The sequence below is a fragment of the Cervus elaphus genome, chromosome 9 (assembly GCF_910594005.1).
Source record: "Cervus elaphus chromosome 9, mCerEla1.1, whole genome shotgun sequence".
Taxonomy (NCBI): Eukaryota; Metazoa; Chordata; class Mammalia; order Artiodactyla; family Cervidae; genus Cervus; species Cervus elaphus.
This window is the reverse complement of record NC_057823.1, coordinates 66,003,887-66,017,133: the sequence shown is the minus strand read 5'-3', so window position 1 is coordinate 66,017,133 and position 13,247 is coordinate 66,003,887. Positions and strand designations below refer to the sequence as shown.

General features: G+C 42.4%; 1 protein-coding gene across 4 annotated transcripts in view; it reads right to left on the bottom strand.

Annotated features, from left to right (window-relative positions):
• GRIA1 (glutamate ionotropic receptor AMPA type subunit 1) overlaps window positions 1-13,247 on the bottom strand; it is a 336,627-nt gene that overhangs the window by 118,288 nt on the left and 205,092 nt on the right. The window lies entirely within an intron of this gene.

The following is a 13,247-nucleotide window of genomic DNA, read 5'->3' as shown; positions in this document are numbered from 1 at the left end:
CAACACAGATATGTGATAGTTTAAAAAACACGAGGAGGGACCTTTGTCCTTTACCATCATCACTCTGCCCTTTCTGACTGGAGAGGCATCTGAAGTCTCTCCGGGGCAAGCTTCTGTGGGCGCCCCAAGGTCCCCAGCACGTCCCCAGCACGTCTGGAAGAGGCTGGATGCTGATTCTGCCTCCCCTCCTCCCCTCAACCCTCTCCGCCTGGTGCTTTTTCCTGTGCTGCAGGCAAGGTCTTGCAAGTGAGGCCCGATCAATTCTCCTATCCACAAAGGATTTCTTATTGGGAATGAAACTTTCCTCCCCATTTGGCAAAGTTCATTCAAACTCAGGAAGCCTTCAAGATAGAAAGGAAACCTTGTATCTGTATAATATATTCCACAGTGTACTGTACTTTCAAATCTATGGCTGCATTTCACTTTAATGCCTTTATAAGGTATTAAAAAGCAGAGACATTACTTTGCCAACAAAGGTCTGTCTAGTCAAGGCTATGGTTTTTCCAGTGGTCATGTATGGATGTGAGAGTTGGACTGTGAAGAAAGCTGAGCACTGAAAAATTGATGCTTTTGAACTGTGGTGTTGGAGAAGACTCTTGAGAGTCCCTTGGACTACAAGGAGATCCAACCAGTTCATCCTAAAGGAGATCAGTCCTGGGTGTTCATTGGAAGGACTGATGCTGAAGCTGAAACTCCAGTACTTTGGCCACCTCATGCGAAGAGTTGACTCATTGTAAAAGACCCTAATGCTGGGAGGGATTGGTGGCAGGAGGAGAAGGGGATGACAGAGGATGAGATGGCTGGATGGCATCACCGACTCGATGGACATGGGTTTGAGTAAACTCTGGGAGTTGGTGATGGACAGGGAGGCCTGGTGTGCTGTGATTCATGGGGTCGCAGAGAGTCAGACACGACTGAGCAACTGAACTGAACTGAACTAAAGGTAGAAATTGTACATCTGTTTGCCGGATAAAGAAACTGAGTTAGAGAATTGCTTGCACAAAGTCATTCAGTGATTTAGTGGCATAGAGGGGACAGGAACTGAGGCCTTCTGAAGGCCTATGCTTACTTATTCTCTTGTCATAAATTCAACAAACATTTTTTGAAAGCCAGTGTACTATTCTAATGCTATCCTAATGCAGTGTATTATTCTAATAGTGAGTAAAATAAGCTCCTTCTCTTATGAAGCTTACTTTCTAGTGAGAAGAATGGACCATAAACAAATTATTGTGTATAAAATAAGCTAAAAGAAAAATAAAATAAAAAGCTAAAAGGATATATTGTACAATACAGGGCAAATGTTTTATAATAACTATAAATGAAATATAGCCTTTAAACATTGTGAATCATGAAGAATTGATGCTTTCAAATTGTGGTGCTGGAGAAGACTCTTAAGAGTGCCTTGGGCAGCAAGGAGCTCAAACCAGTCAATCCTAAAGGAAATCGGTCTTGAGTATTCTTTGGAAGGATTGATGCTGAAGCTGAAGCTCCAATACTTTGGCCACCTGATACGAAGAACTGACTCATTGGAAAAGACCCTGATGCTGGGAAAGATTGAGGGCAGGAGGAGAAGGGGACGACAGAGGATGAGATGGTTGGATGGCATCAGTGACTCAATGGACATAAGTTTGAGCAAGCTCCGGGAGATAGTGAAGGACAGGGAAGCCTGGCATGCTGCAGTCCATGGGGTCACAAAGAGTTAGACACACCTTTGCAAGTGAACAACAGCAATGTGGTATTTATTATACATCAACTATATTTCACTTTTTAAAAAGTAAGCATGCAGCAGTGTATAAGGTAGAATCCAGTAGAGGATACTGTGCGGTAGGTAGTTATGAGTTCTCTGAAGGAAGATGAAGAGGGGAAAGAGGATGAGGAGAGGAGGGCAGTGCCTGGCCCCGGGAAGCGTGATCCAAATGAGCTGCCCTGAGGAGGTGGTGTCGACACAGGGACCTGACTGATGTGAAGCTGTGGCATGAGCTCTGGGGGAATCTGGGGAAGAGCATTCTGAGCAAAGGCTTAGAGATTGGAGGATCCTTAGCATATTCTAGAAACAGTAAGAAGACTGGTGTGACTAGCACAGCATGAGAGAGAGAGAGAGGGTGGGAAATGCAGTTGGGGGGTGGGGGGCACCCCAGGGTTGGATCCTAGAAAGCCTTATGATCATCTAGGTTTCTCTTTAGGTGTAATTGGTGCCCACTTCAGGAATTTGGGCGGGGATCACAAAGTCATTGCTCTCTGAACTCTGTGGCTTAGGGAAACTGCCAGATCCCAAGGGGTGAAATGGGGGAATGAACACGGGAAGTAGTTTGGTGGATTGAGGCTAGGAAGAACTGTGGTCTGGCAGCTCTGAGCCCCCATCACTGCCTCAGCTCTGCTTGGAGACCCTAAAACATTGTCCTAGTCTCTTGATTTCTCACTGACTCAATCTGGCTTCCTTACCTAAAAGATCTGGTCATCAACTAGTGTAAGTTCAATGTATGAAGCAGGGCACTCAAAGCTGGTGCTCTGGGACAACCCAGAGGGATGGGGTGGGGAGGGAGGTGAGAAGGGGTGTTTGGATGGTGGGACACAAGTACACCCATGGCTCATTCATGGCAAAAACCACAACAATACTGTAAAGCAACTAGCCTTCAATTAAAATGAATTAATTAATTTTTTAAAAAAGAATAGAATTAAAACAATAAAAGATCTGGTCATCAATAACTTCATGACTCAAAGACCTTCCCCCCACCCTATGCCTCTAAAATTCAGTGATTCTTTATTATTCCTATTTTATAAACAAACTAAGCTCAGCTCTACTCTGAGCCTCTGCCCAGCTATTCTCTATGCCTGGAAGTGAGTTCTCCCTGGCCAGCTCATGTCCATCCTTGGGTCTCAGCTAAAATGCAGTGTCTTCAGAGAGCTTTCTCCTGTAATGTGCTTAGTTGCTCAGTTGTATCCAACTCTTTGCGACCCCATGGACTAGGGTCTGCCAGGCTCCTCTGTCCATGGGGCTGTCCAGGCAAGAATACTGGAGTGGGTTACCATTCCCTTCTCCAGGGGATCTTCCTGACCCAGGGGTCAAACTGGTTCTCCTGCACTGCAAGTGGATTCTTCACCATCTGAGCCACCTGGGACTCCTTATCTAAAGACCCAGTTCTCATCCTTGATGGATGCCCTTGGTGTTCTGCTCATTTCCACATCTCCCCAATAGACACTGATATTCCACTTTTTATACTAACTACAGCTACCTATTACTTCACCCACAGGTAAGGTAAGCCAGATGTATTGAGGAGTTCATACACCCAGAGCAGCTCTCTGCTCTTGGGGAATTAGTAGAATCCATAGCCCTCTCCCTTGGGTGGGTTACCATGAGGTACACTCTACAGCCAAGTCTAGAGCTTCTGTTAGGGGTGGAGTTCCATAGCCCCAGAGATAAGTGCCTTGATTATGCACCTTTTTCAGCTGCCTGCTTTTCCATCCCTACCTTCTTGTTGTTGTTCAATTGCTCAGTGGTGTTTGACTCTTTGTAGCCCCATGGACTGCAGCAGGCCAGGCTTCCCTGTCCTTCACCATCTCCCAAAGTTTGCTCAAACTCATGTCCATTGAGTCAGTGATGCCATCCAACCATCTCATCCTCTGCTGTCCCCTTCTCCTCCTGCCCTTAATCTTTCCCAGTGTCAGGGCCTTTTTCAATTTGTAAACTCTTACATTCCTACCTCACATCCCTGATTCCCTGATGTTATTTCTCAGATTAGCATCCAAAGAAGCTACTTGTATTTGAATTGCTGTCTTAAGACCTGGTTCTAGTAGAACTCAATCAAGTTACTTCCAACATGCAGTCTAGTCAGTTCCTTCTCAGTGCTCTACTTATCACCCATTTGAGATGATCTGGTTTGCTCATTTGTTTCCTTGTCCTCTCTCCTTGTGTTGGAATGTCAGTTCCATGAAAGTAGGGATATTTTTCTGTTTTGTTCATGGTTGTGTCCTAGAACCCAGCATCTAGCACCATGTCTGACACAAAGTGGGTTCTCAATACATTTTTATTGGGTGAATGAATAAAAAAAAGCCAAAGACATTTCTCAAGCAACAATGCTAATTTGTCAGGGAAAGTATGATCTCTGGCAATAAATCCAGTGGATGATTTAAATTGTTTGACAAAGGAAGCTCATGTTGGAAATGCATTTAGTGACTAACTTTACCTACAGCTATAGTTTACAGATATTCACAGGGGTCTGCTGAATTGTGCAAGGATTCTAGCAAGCTTTTAGTGCAGATGAAATTGGAATTAGGTTCTTATACCCAACAGGCATCCTAAGACATTCTACCACCTAAGAGTACAGCCACCCCACCCCTGGTTAAAGGCTAATGCACAGTGGAGAGATTTCCCATAATTTTTAGAGATTTTAAAAAGAACATCTTATTCATAAAATAACTATTGAGAGAATAAAATGAAAGCCATCTCCTGCAGTCAAACTCCATCGCTTGAAAATCTGTAACAAGCTCCCGGGCATTTTGTACTGACTGCCCCCATCAATGTAATGGGGGCCAAAGGAAATGGCAGAGTTTATTCAAACATAAATGCCACTCAGCTCTATCACCAGAATGTCTGACTGCAAGGTGACTGGAGCCAGACCCGAAGTTATTTCCAATCAAACTGATGGGACCTCTACCTGAACTTCTCAGCTCCCCTGAGAAAGAAGGGACAAAGAATATAAAATAAGCTCTTATCTGCACTATTAGGGAAGACACGAAATGAGGGAATAACTTGGCATCAACATGCATTCACCTAGTAGAAGACATCCTCTCCTCCTACTCATGGAAGATTTCATGCTTGAATGGTGATGTTGAATCTCCACAATGTCTTTACTCATGAAGATTAAATCAGTCTCTTATAGCTACTGGACTTGATCTCTCCATAATGCAAGAAAACAGACCATTCCAATAGAGAAAACTGTTCTTGACTAAGAAGAGGAAATAAAGGTGTGAAATATTTGCCTACCGGTCAGCTGGGAAATTCAACCCACTCACTCTAGTCCCCCGAGCATGCTCATTAAACATGGCTTAATTAAATCATTTTCTAATTTTCTTTGCCATTTTATTTAAAAAACCTTAGGGGGTAATATTTGGTAATGAGTACATTTTGCTTTATCCGTGCTATTAATTATATAATATTATAAAAGGATGCAACATTGCTAATTGTATTATATTAAAGATTAAATGATGAAGTCTGATCTTAAGCACTGTCTTTGAGTCATTTTGCCTGTTTTATAACATGCCCCCAAATGTGGAGTCTGTTGCTCTGTATGCTGTGACTAGTGAATGAAATGAAATGAATCCACAAAATGCTCTGTTCAAGTTATTCAGGATGAGAATTCAGGTCTCCTAAACCCAGATGCCTCTCAGTGTCTCTCCAGCACTGCACCCAATGCTGTTCTTCACAAAGTGACTGTTTATCATCTAAGATAAGCCTCTGTGATAAGTGAGCTCCTGGAGCTGTTAGATCATGGTGTCCCTGTCTGCTTCTGCGGTTCCTCTGTGACATTTCACACTCTCCCATGTCCTACTGATGAATGGGGGACAGAAGAATGGTCTGCCTGTCATTTTCATTCAAGTGCAAATGAACAGGCTCTTAGGATAGAGGTCCTTCATCTGTGGGACCCATCACAATACATAAGAGAGGTTCTGCATAATGGTTATCATGCAGGAACTCTGGAGAGGAAACCAGATATCTCTATAAAGCTCTGATGCTGGTCATGTGGCTCAGTGGTAAAGAATCTGCCAGTGATGCAGGAGACACAGGTTTGATCTCTGGATTGGGAAGATCCCCTGGAGAAGGAAATGGTAGGAAAGGAATCTCTACCCACTCCAGTATTCTTGCCTGGAAAATCCCACAGACAGAAGAGTCTGGCGGGCTGCAGTTCATGGGGTTGCAGAAGAGTCAGATGTGATTTAGCAACTAAATAGCAACAATGCTGGTCAATCAAAAATCAAGGTAAAACATATTATAAAGGGACTAATTAGAAGAATTCCAAACAATAGCATGACTAATGAACATTGAGGACAGGATGTGGAAAATAGTATGAAGTGGTTCATCTTTAACTGAGGAGACACACATGGAATGAAAGTTGATAAAGCAAGAAAAAGAGACATAGACATATTACATAGAAGTGTGTAGAGGGAACTACTAGAATCACCAAACACAGAAAATGTTTAAAATAGTTTTTTCTAAGAAGTATGAGACTAGAGAGAGTAGGTATTTGCTTTTTTTTTTTATAACCTTCCATAATAATTTTTTTCTTTTTTATAACCATGTGAGTATGTTTTCTTTTTAGTACTATTGAAAAATAAAAATAGATCCCCAGATAATTTTGATGTACCTTACTGGCTCAGAATCACCTGTAAGTCCCTGGAAAGTGGGAGAGGGAGTGTCAGTGACAGAACAGGGAAGAGAAGTCATTGCATGGGTTGATATGGTCTATTAAGGGAGCCCTGCTTAATTTGTTGTCTCTTGGCCTAGAATTAAAGAACACTGGTGCCATTAAATATTCTACTGAAACATAGTTTTAGAAACATTGTTCCTAAGGATGACAGATATGACAACAATGGCGCAACTGTCATTTCTTGTGCATCATATAACTTCATTTATATAGCTCTTTGAGAATTCTGAAGTTGTTGTCATTTAAAGTTGAAAAATGAAATAATCCATCAGCAGTCACCGCTGGATTTATTAAACATTCCCCAAGCTCTTTTCCTGAGCCAGGCATTCTATTAAATGCTTTATATACATAATCCTATTTAATCCTCCCAAACAGCCCTGAGGGGTGAACATGCACAGTAGGTGCTAGGTACTCATTTGCATAAATGAGTGAGTATCTGTCCCAGTTTTACACGTGCGGAGCTGTGATTCAAAGACCTCTGGAACCCACCCCCTCCCCCCCACCCCGAGATCCCCCAGAAGCAAGGGTTCCAGCTGTGGTCCAGCCATCAAATCTGTCTTCTTCGTCTGTGTACACTGCTTTGCCAGCCGTGGAACACGGGAACATAACTTTAGTAAGGGATTTCCAGATTGCCCCAGATTAAGAGGGACAAAGAAGCTCAGACAGCGTGGCTGACAGTTAGTAGCCTAGAACAGAGGTCTCACTCTGCCAAAGAGGGGTTACAGATTGGTTAGATGTTTCTCAAGCCTCTGATTTATATGAAGTTTTTTAGTACCCACCTACTCCATATCCATACCAGGAGTCAGCAATTTTTTTTTTTCTGGATAAGTGGTCATATTGTGAATTTTTTAGGTTTACAGGTCATGTTGTTTCTGTCATAACTATTCAATGCAGCTATTAGAGCAGGAGAGCAGGCCTAGATAATAGAAAATGAAATAGCATGGTTGTGTCCCCTCCACTCCCAATGGTTGAATTTGACCCAGGGGCCACAGTTTAGGTTTACTGATGCCAGGAGGAAAGATGTTAGAGATCAGATCAAACCCCTTGTTGTCCAGAGAGGAGACTATTGGCCTCAAGGTTGTAGGCTGGTTAGAGTGTGAGCTGGGGTTGGGATCTGTATTCCCTAAGCTCTCACTGTAGGAGGCCATGCACTGCTGACCCGTGGTTAGAACAGCGTGACTGGGGGAGGGGAGGACGTGCTCACTTAATTAAACCAGTTAAGGTAGTCATCCCATCTATCATATCTCAATGATCATTTTCAAAGGATTAGCACAAAAAGGCATGCCAAATAATTATGATATCCAAAAGAGATGTTTAACACCATAACTATATTAGATGTACTTTCACGTTGCTGAAAAGATTTAGAAAATGCTTTGAGGATTGTGAGGAGGCTCTGGGCTATCATTATGACTTTTAATTATCATGTGTGCCTGGAAACAAAACATCTTGAGGATGTGTGCTTACTGATTATTTAAGCTCTCTGAGGCTTAGCTCTCTGGTTTTCAAAATGCTGATAGAATAGCACCTACAGCATAGAATTGGTACAAGATTTTTTTTAAAAAGTGTGTATAAATATTTAGAGCAGTGTCTGGCACAAAGTAAGCATTTAATAAATCTTAGTTATTATTATCATCATCATATTTACCATCATCACTATGATGCAGTCCAAAGAGGTTAGGTGTTACAACTACTTAAAAACCAGGCACTGGGGGTTTGGGATGGACATGTCCACACTGCTATATTTAAAATGGATAACCAACAAGGAACTACTATATGGCACATGGAACTCTGCTCAATGTTACATGGCAGTCTGGAAGGGAGGGGAGTTTAGGAGAGAATGGATACATGTGCATGTATGGCTGAATCCTTTGCTCTTCACCTGAAACTGTCACACATTGTTAATTGGCTATACCCCAATACAAAATACAAAGTAAAAAAACCCCTAAAACCAGGCACTGGGTCAGGCAAGACACCTGAGCCCACAGGAGGCAGGTGTATAGGAATGCAGCTTTCAAAAGATAAAAAGCTTTTATCTTCAAAGCCAGATTTCCTTTCTCTCTGGGGTTCTTTCAGGGGGTCACACACAAGCTGCTCAGCCGTCATCATCCTGCTTGGGCTGATACCACTCCCATTAGATGGAAGAGGGAACAGCCAGCATTGTTAAGAGAAAGGGGCCAAAGAGAAGGATTCTTAACAAGCCCTGGAGGTGGGAAAGAAAACTCCCTCCATCTCATCCACCTGAGATCTAGAAGAGGTAAGATTAGAACAAATTGAAGAACTTGCACTTTATAGTCTGAACGGCACAAGTTGAACATGGCAAGTTTCCCCAGATTGTCAGGTAAATTCTTAGGTGACAGCTCCATAGAGAGGATAGTTATAGGAAAGTACAGTTCGAAAAGTCTCGTTACGTTAGAAATGCTTGAAAAAAGTGGGGATGTTCAACCTGAAAATAATGAAAGACTAAGAGGGGAAGTGAAGGATGTATTCCAATCCCAGAAGGGCTTTACGGGGGACGGGGTGGGGGGCAATATTTGTTCTTTAAGGTAGGCCAGAACCAACCAATGGACAGAAGTCATGGGAGTCAGAATTAGGCTAAAATAATAATGATGACAATCACAGCGCCTAACATGTATTAGACCTGAACTGCATAGTAGGCACTATGCTGAGAACTTGATTTGCATGATCTCATATAATCCTTGGAATAATCCTGTGAAGCAGGTACTTTTATCATTTCCACATTGCAGATTAGAAAACCGAGTCTTAAATGAATGCAGTAGTTTCTGCCCAATATAACATAGCTAGTGAGGGGCAGAGACCACAGTCACAGCAAGTGACAAGACCCTGTGCTCTCTTTCTAACCACTGTTCATTCTGCCTCCTCATCACTAGTCAGTCTGATTCATTTGTCTCCTGTCCTGCAATGAACTAAGCCCTTGGAATGGCTTGCATCTCTATACTACTAAGAAGAAGGAATTAGCAGTTTTCTAGGCGACCTGGGTGTTAGTCTTCAACTCTTTTAAAACTGGATTATAGTTGCTTTACAACGTCCTGTCGGTTTCTACTGTATGGCAAAGTGAATCAGCCATCCATATACATGTATTCCCCTTTTTTTGGGTTTCCTTCCCATTTAGGTCACCACGGAGCACTGAGTAGAATTGCCTGTACTATGCAGTAGGTTCTCATTGGTTATCTATTTTATACATAGTGGTGTATATATGCCAATCCCAATCTCCCAATCCATTCCTTCCCCCAACCCCCACCCAGTATCCATACCTCTGTTCTCTACATGTGTCTTTATTTCTGCTTTTCAAATAAGATCATGTATACCATTTTTCCAGCTTCCACATATACACATTAATATATGATACTTGTTTTTCCCCTTTTCTAACTTACTTCACTCTGTATGACAATCCCTAGGTTCATCCACGTCTCTTAAAATTTTAATGTGTGCTGTTTCTTGGGATGTGAACCTCCAAGCTCTTTATTTCTCTCTCTCTCAGGGTCTCTCCCAGTATCCACAGCACAGTACCTGGAGCAGGCTAATGGCTTAATTCATTCACACCAAGGAGTGAAGCAATAAACAATCATGTCTTCACTTATCCTTCTCATGGTTTTCTTGTAAGTTTCCATCCATCATCTCTCACCCTCTTAACTTTCTTGTGGACCAAAGAGTTTTGTTATTGACTTTTTTTTGGGTAATATTGATCCAGGCACTAGATTGTTGATCTGCACAGTGAGGCCCTTGGCTGGATCAGTGAGTGATCTTTCCAACTGTTGTCCCAGGCTGTAGGCATTTTAGAGTCTACAAAGTTGAATTAGGGGGAAGGAAGAAGAATGTGGTTCTAGATTCCTACTCTCCCTCTACCATCAAAGCAGCTTTGCTTTTTCATCTGTTTCACATACGGGGTTCTCCTCAAGATTCCATTTGAAAATAGAGCTTTAAACTAAAAAGTTTGGAAACTTCTGAGCCAGTTGATTTTCCCTTAAGGGCTTTTCAGCTTTGATCTACAATTCTGTGATCACACAGGTGTGTGCACATGAATATGGAGATACGTGAGTTCATGGAATATTCCTGAGATGAGGACTTTGTTCTGTCCTCAAATAACCATGTCTCTGCATACAGTGTTCAGATTTTCCTATTTTAGCCACTTTAACTGACTGGAACTTGAATGTGTTCTCGCCCTATATAATCCCTCATAACACAGGCTTAGCTGGTTCCCGCCAAGTCAATAAGACATTGCAGCTGTGCTTAAAACAGCTAAAACATTATTTGAATTGGAAAAAAGAAAAAAGTCTCTAGTGTTAACTCTTATCCAAGTACATTTGAAAGAAGGGCTGGCACCTATATACTTCAGTTCAGTTCAGTTCAGTCGCTCAGTCATGTCTGACTCTCTGTGACCCCATGAATCGCAGCACGCCAGGCCTCCCTGTCCATCACCAACTCCCAGAGTTTACTCAAACCCATGTCCATTGAGTCAGTGATGCCATCCAGCCATCTCATCCTCTGTCGCCCCCTTCTCCTCCTGTCCCCAATCCCTACCAGTATCAGGGTCTTTCCCAATGAGTCAGTTCTTCACATCAGGTGGCCAAAGTCTTGGAGTTTCAGCTTCAGCATCAGTCCTTCCAATGAACACCCAGGACTGATCTCCTTTAGGATGGACTGGTTGGATCTCCTTGCAGGGACTCTCAAGAGTCTTTTCCAACACCACAGTTCAAAAGCATCAATTCTTCGGCACTTAGCTTTCTTCACCATCCAACTCTCACATCCATACATGATCACTGGAAAAACCATAGCCTTGACTAGGCAGACCTTTGTTGGCAAAGTAGTGTCTCTGCTTTTTAATATGCCGTCTAGGTTGGTCATAACTTTGCTTCCAAGGAGTAAGCGTCTTTTAATTTCATGGCTGCAATTACCATCTGCAGTGATTTTGGAGCCCAAAAAATTAAAGTCTGATACTGTTTCCACTGTTTCCCCATCTATTTCCCATGAAGTTATGGGACCAGATGCCATGATCTTAGTTTTCTGAATGTTGAGCTTTAAGCCAACTTTTTCACTCTCCTCTTTCACTTTCATCAAGAGGCTTTTTAGTTCCTCTTCACTTTCTGCCATAAGGGTGGTGTCATCTGCATATCTGAGGTTATTGATATTTCTCCCGGCAATCTTGAGTCCAGCTTGTGCTTCTTCCAGCCCAACGTTTCTCATGATGTACTCTGCATATAAGTTAAATAAGCAGGGTGACAATATACAGCCTTGACGTACTCCTTTTCCTATTTGGAACCAGTCTGTTGTTCCATGTCCAGTTCTAACTGTTGCTTCCTGACCTGCATACAGGTTTCTCAAGAGCAGGTCAGGTGGTCTGGTATTCCTATCTCTTTCAGAATTTTCCACAGTTTATTGTGATCTACACAGTCAAAGGCTTTGGCATAGTCAATAAAGCAGAAATAGATGTTTTTCTGGAACTCTATTGCTTTTTTGATGACCCAGCGGATGTTGGCAGTTTGATCTCTGGTTCCTTTGTCTTTCCTAAAACCAGCTTGAACATCTGGAAGTTCACGGTTCACGTATTGCTGAAGCTTATATGCTTAGATACCTTCAAACACACAATCAGACATATCCCCCAAACACAAGTCCACTTGTGTTTAAAATTATTTTTAAAGGTGGTTGGGATCTCACAGTCTGGGGGTTTAGGATAAAATGTTGACACTTTGTGGCAGAAAGTCAGGGGGCCCCTAGACTAGGCTGTCAATGCATGATTAAAGAAGTACAGTATCTGGCCTGGTATTGGTTGGTCTTCCAGAATCTCCCTTAATGTTAACTTTGTTCTGTCTGGAGTCAGAGGTGCCACCTGGCCATGGCCACCTCAGAGCAGGAGCCAAAGACCAATTGAAAATCCAGCCTAAGGAGTATGCCTATGCCTACTTGTTGCTGTTGTCCAGTCTCTAAGTCGTGTCTGACTCTTTGGAACCCCATCGACTGCAGCAGGCCAGGTTCCTCTGTCCTCCACTGTTTTCTAGAGTTTGTTCAAATTTATGCCCATCATGTCAGTGATGCTATCTGACCATCTCATCCTCTGCCACCCACTTCTATTTTTGCCCTCAATCTTTCCCAGCATCAGGGTCTTTTCCAGTAAGTCGGCTCTTCTCATTGAGTGACCAAAGTATTGGAACTTCAACTTCAAGCAACAGTCCTTCCAATGAATATTCAGGGTTGATTTCCTTTAGGATCGACTGGTTTGATCTCTTTGCAGTCCAAGGGACTTTCAAGAGTCTTCTCCAACACTACAGTTCAAAAGCATCAATTCTTCAGTGCTCAGCCTTTTGTAGTCCAACTCTCACATCTGTACCTGACTACTGGATAAACCATAGCTTGACTGTATGGAACTTTGTTGACAAAGTGATGTCTGTGCTTTTTAATATGCTGTCTAGGCCCATGAAGGGGCTTATGCCTGGAGTTCCTGGCAGACTTGAAACCAACAATGTCTCCCTTTCATATGATCAAAACCTTTCTGTCCACGAAGGATCAACCTACTTTTTAAATAAAACACCAGCTTAAACATCCTCAGGGGCTCCCCAAGAGTAGGCACCCTCTGAATGCTTGGTGTAAAAGGAATGAAAATTCAAACATAGCATTAAAATTGAAACCTAGCAGGATGGGTAAAGGAATATTCTAGTTCATTCATTCATTCATTCATCTGTATCTAATATCGCCAAGCACATATGGGACAAAGGGATACAGCAGAGAATAAGACACACTTGGTCCTTGTTTTTGTTAGTTAAAGTTTAGTGAGAAAGACCAGTATTGCCCATGTAATTATAGAGAAAAATA